A 6,277-nucleotide genomic window follows, 5' to 3' on the forward strand; every position below is an offset into this window, starting at 1 on the left:
AAATATATAAACTATAATGCTTTGTTGGTTTTGATTGAATAAATAGATTAATTTTTGGTACATTGGTGTTATGCTTACAGTGCCCGAAAAAGCTATTGCCTCCTATTACCAGCTGGTTATTTTTCATGACATCTTACCTTATGATAAATCAGTCTTTTTCGACAGAACGAACTTTATTTGTACGTTTTCGAGTATGATCTCCAACTTTATCATTGAAAGCTTTAGTCTATCAACTATGGGCCCCAAAAACATTTTTCTAGAAATATGAAAGTATTTCTACGAATTTTCTGAAAATTAGAAATTATAATGCACTTTACGGCATACATTAACCCCGAAAACTTCAAAACTCTACAGGTATAGTTTTTGAGAAAAATTAGACATTTTTAGCCTTGTTTCAAATCCACATTATGTTCAAAGAATAATATCTTGCACCCTTAAAAGTATCAAATCAGTCCAGTATCCGATTGATTCCCTTAAAGTTTTAATTACAGATTTTCGTCTATCACATACCGCTCAAAAAATAATTTCTTGAAAAAAATGAAAATATAATTCGAATTTCCCGAGAATTATAAATTAGGATGTTCCCTAAGTCAAACATTTGCCCTGAACATTTAAAAACTCTACCTATTACAGTTTCTTATGTCAGAGAAAAAAAGACACCCTATATAGTTTGTACTTCACTTCAAATATTAGTCTGAGTCCGGAGATGATATTTGATGAATGAACAACAAAATTCTTTCGATTGTTCGGTTACCTAGATTCGACTGGTCAACGAAAAAATATTAAAATATTCATTTAAATATTGGCATTAACTGTTTAGACGCAGTGAGTTCAAAAATTAAAAATATTAATATTTGTGCATAGCCATTCGTCGTCATACACAACGGCCGTTTAAAAAAAATTGCCCATCAAATGCTCTAATGCGTTCAAACATTTGTAATTTTTTTTTACACAGAGCCCACTAATTTTTATAACATCGTTGATCTCATCATGAGATCAACGATGTTATAAAAATTAAAAAAAAAGAAGTGCGAAAATGTTATCATGAGATTCTCATGATAACATTTTCGCACTTCTTGAATCTTTCGTAAGAACCATTTTCCTTACTTGTAAAAGATGGTAATAGTTAACAAAACCACTCATGTAAATAATGAGTTTGGATTTACTCAGCACATCTTCGAGAGTGTTAATTTTGTCGTATATAGTTGGCAAGTTTGATTTTTGAAAACTTAATAATGAATTTGTGGCGAAGAAACAACAAATCAACCAAATACTTAAAATAAATTTTGTTATATTATAAGTTGCCTTCAATTCAGTATCTGTAAATAGAATAGTGCGTTCCAATTATTAGTTATGAAATAAAAATATACGAGCTAAGAGCGTTTTATGGCTAAAGTCTTTTGTGGACGTTTGGTTAAAGCAGTTATCCCCGATTTTCTTTCGTCTTTTTTAATTCTAAAGTTACAATTTTATAACAAAATACCGAGTTAAAGTGAAAACACATTAAATATGACCAATAATTGTTTTTTATGAGATAATGCTATAATATATAAACGTTTGAGGAAACACTCTACGATTCCCCTTTCATTTCAAAGGTGAAACGTTAACACTAAATTCAACACCCCTTAAAGAGATAGAGTCAACTGAGACTGATGTTCAGAATCCGAAAATTTATATGTTGTAGAATTTACAAAAAGTATTTAAATATGAAAATTATCTTTGTTTTGTAACACTAGCTTTCCCGCAATCGCGGACGTTCTAAATTGTGGCGGGGAACTTTAGTAGGTGATTTGTTACTTGCTCTCTACCTTGGCTCACTTGGGGTTTCTTGCACTAGTTTTTGGTAGGAGCGGAGATAAAGTTTTCAAGCTACGTTCGTCACGTTATCAGAATTAGATTAGAGGAAGTTATCATAGAGCCCACTGTAGGCGCATTGGACTTACAAGAGAGAGATTGGAAGACTAAGCGGGATGACAATTTTGGCCCCCCCTATCAAGGGAGTAAAACCGAGATCGGTAACTGGTGGAAATTTATAGAAACATGGGAAAATGGCAGCTGATATAACCACTGAAACGTCTTTGCGATCTATTATGGATATTAACAGCTTAGAAAGTGAGACAGATACATCTACGAATATGAATTTCCACCCTCCGAGAGTGCATCAACTCAATATAGTTATTATTTAATTAACAAGTTTAAAACTAAAAATAAGTCTGTTGTATGTAATTTCGATAAAAAGTTGGCAATTAGTAACCAAAAAACGGCAAATAATACTAAGCCTTCATCTAGTTTTAAATCGGTTTCTTAAGCCGGAAATTGCAGAGAAAAACGATTCAAAAGCTAACAAATTTACCAATGTTGACATCAAAACGAAGAGTTTATCCACCCTTACAGAATCAGTGGTAGTTGGGTCATTAGTTTGTGATATTTCAAAGATGATCAATTTTCATTATCAAGTATGATTAAATTATGAAGTATGTAAATTTGTATTTAGGAATTTTGGCATAAATAAAAATGTATAGAGTATTGAAGCATATGTTTTAAGTAACGCAGTTCTTGCCTGAACAAATAAACTTACATCTTGTTTTAAATATATTAGTTACTTAGGTAAATAGGTGTCATCCCCGTCCCACGCTTCCATATCTAAAAACACTCAATATCTAAGCCTTGTACGATATAGCAGACGATATTTCATTTCGTTAGTTCACGTTAGATGGCGGTATCGTTACCCAGCGTCCCTAGAGAATCTTCTCTCCTTTTGAGGGGGGTGGAATTTTCATCGAGAAAGGAACTTACCCCCCCCCCCTGCTTTTATAAGGCATTTGCGCTTCCATAATTGCAGGCTCTGTAGTAACTTCTCCTAATCTAATTCTGACGTTATCATTATTCGTTAATCGTTTATTTTGAAAATAGTGCGTTAACTTTATTTCTGGTACAATGTATGGATTTATTTTGAATAAAATTTCTTATCTGTTAAACTTAAAACTATATAATTTTAATAAAGGTATAATTTCTAACCAAGGAAATTTGCTATGAAAATTTAAATCTCTAAGGCCTAACGCCAAAGTTTATTGCGCAGCTCCAAATTGCAAGAACAATAACAACCAAAAGGGTCCATCTTCCCATACTTTCCCTTCAATTTAGTCTCTTTAACAACAGCTACTTGCTAATCTGCCGATAGATTCGGGGAACTTGACTTTGAAAAAGAGGAGTAGAATTCATTCAATCATTTCTCTTCGGAATGTTTTGAAAGGAATCCGGAAGCACTTAGGCTTCTAATATCCCAATCTTTTCTGCCCTGGTTGGGGAACTTCCTCTCCATCCGCATCTTGACCGTGTGGTTCCGGTCATAAGTGGTTCAAATTGATAAGGCCTAAAGTCAAAATCTTCTTGATTACCAACTTCATCTCCGTCGTTAGACGAACTTTAATTTTCTCCAATATACAGCGTAGTGGTTTTTCTCTAAATAATACTTGGACGATTATACGTTTTCCGTATCCGATTCCGATTGCTATATCATATTGGCGTTCCCCATAGTTAGGCATACAAAACGATTTCTATCCTGACCGACTGAGAACGAATATTGGAAAAATGAACCCGGACAGTACGATTTCACACTATAGTCCTCCGAAACCTTCTCTAGCATCAGCCAATAAACATCTACCGGCAGATAACGTCAGATATAGGCGACCGAAAAATACTAGACTTGTAGGAAAGACTACCCTCCCATTTAAAATTTTAATTTAATCGAGAACCATTAAATTTTAACTACCATTACATTTATCATTATCTAACTCTATCTCTTTAAATAATGTCATTATTCCAGGTAGCCGGATTATATTGTACTGACAATACTTTAATTTGAAGGACCCTTCACTCACTGTTAACGTTAATCCCAACAAGCGTTTATAGAAAAGGAAACCCGTCAGCTCTTATAAACCCTTTAAGTAGTGCAGATAGCTTGCAAATACGGAAAGGAATGATGTGGGTTGGAACCCAGTTCCTCTCACTGTGAGGCGAAAGTGCTAACCAGTCCTCTACTGATGCCTGTATTAATATAATAAAATAAACTATTTATATTTAACTTACTGAGCGTCTCTAAGTTTTCGGTTAATGGTCAACTTCTTAAAAGTTGTAATATCCCCAAAACTAACTATCGAATTCTAATTAATAGGTTTTTGGGAATAATAACTTTAGTGTTTAATTGTAATCTGTAAGTCATTACAATGTTTATTAAAACCATTAGTTGAATAAAATGAATTTGAAACTAATCATCACTTAAATCAAAGATAAATACTTATCTGTAACACTTCCATTACAAAGCAAATCTTTCCCAAACTATGTTTGGCCATTCGGATTTCCTATCTACATTGTCGTGAACAGCGAAATAAAAGACGCGAACTTTTCCGACATAAAAATCGGTAAACCTTTTTCGTCTTATTTCAAAACAGAACTGGTCGTTAATTTATTTTTACACGCGCAAAAAATAACCTTTTTTAACAGCAACCAAAAATTCACTTTCACGCGCGCGTGCGCTATACAAATATTTGAAAACGAATATAGGTACTATGTAAAATTACGATGTGTACAACCGAACATACATGAATGTTTCAAACTAACGAGATACGTTTGATGTTTGTTCTTACCCTGTACTTCATTCTTTGATAAACCTAAAATTTAGGTTACACAACCTGCACCGTCTGCGGTAGCTTGGATCAGTTTTTAAGCTCGAATTTACAATGATCAAATCACTATAATAGCACAAACAATCAATCCTATAATTTTCCATCCCTACCTTTCAGTAGAACTGCTGGAAATAAGAAATAAATGGATTCCAGTGTGCTTTTTACGAACTGACGAGTTTTAAATACATTTAATGTAATTTTCCTTGAAGTCTCGCAAATATACTTTTTATTTAAGGAGATATCCACATTTGAAACGAAAGAAACCAAAATCATTCCAATGATGGTGAGGCCGACAATCTACCAAAAACGCTTTAATTATTTTTCTGTAATGGGAATTTCTAACTTATAATAAAACTAAAATAAAAGTATCATAAATATAACAATTATCTTGGCTAATACTCAAGGAACTACCCTATGAATTTTCGTCTGCTAGGCAGACGATTGGTTTTAAAATGACTAAAATAACCGTTAATGAACCTTTAGCGTGTGACTCTTTGTGTAGTTAAAAATTTATTTATATTTTATATTTTACATTTTTAAATTGGGTCTTGCTACGGCCTTCCCAAGTTTTCTAAGTGGCCTTTACTATCAGAATCTTTTAATCCAAACTTAAAACTCTTTTAAGGGGGAAGACTGCATTGTCTACTTTCGCGCTATTTCAAGCTGAACTCTTTTAATTTTGTATTTTAACTTATAAATGTTTTATTTCAGTGCAAAACAGCCTCTTGTTTAGTGCCTTAAATAATTTTTACAATTTTAAATTTAAAAGTAATTAAGTTATTACGTTTTAATTTGGACCGCAGGAGCTAAACAATCTGGGCAAGTGCCCAAACTACCTTTTAGTTAGGACCTTATATCTCGTTAACTATTAATATTAGAATTATTAAAATTATTTTAAGCTCTAGAGGAAGGTTCAGCCCAATAAGAAAAATATAATTCAATTATGTAATTGTTAAAACAGAAACGTTCAGCTTGAACGAAAAATAGGCTTTTACTGTATTCTTCCCCATTAAAGAGAGAATAAGAATGCGCCGTGGGTGAAAAAGTTTAGAGCAGACTATAGCATTTAAACTAGCGGTCCAAAATGTTTTTAAGGCGTGTTCAATGTAATTGAGAACTTGATAAAGCCTAAGAAACCAAATAGTATTCATCAATATGGCCTGATAGATTTTTACAACAAAAAGATAGGTCCTTTAAAAATATAGCTTTTGAATATTAAAAATACAGATATGTGTTTTTCAACCAGAAGTCTAACTACTGGTCATCGTCGCAGACAATGAAATATTAATACATAAAGATAATTGTACTCAATGTGATAGAACCTCTTTAAAAATTGAAGCGTAAATAAAAAAGGTTAGGACTTACTATTGATAATACACTTAAATGGAAATACCATATTAATACTTAAATAAAACGGCTTCGTCTATGTTCACATAAATGTTGCATTATCCGTGGATTTTTAGCTCTACATTGGCTTAGAAATTAGAATTGTATTATTTGCACTTATGCAGTCAGTTTGGTCGCATGGTTTAATGGGTTGGGGTGGAACCTTTAGAAATTCGTCCAAGAAAGATAATACGAATCTGTTTCAG

Source organism: Leiobunum rupestre, chromosome 11 (assembly GCF_980474605.1).
Source record: "Leiobunum rupestre chromosome 11, qqLeiRupe1.1.hap1, whole genome shotgun sequence".
Taxonomy (NCBI): Eukaryota; Metazoa; Arthropoda; class Arachnida; order Opiliones; family Sclerosomatidae; genus Leiobunum; species Leiobunum rupestre.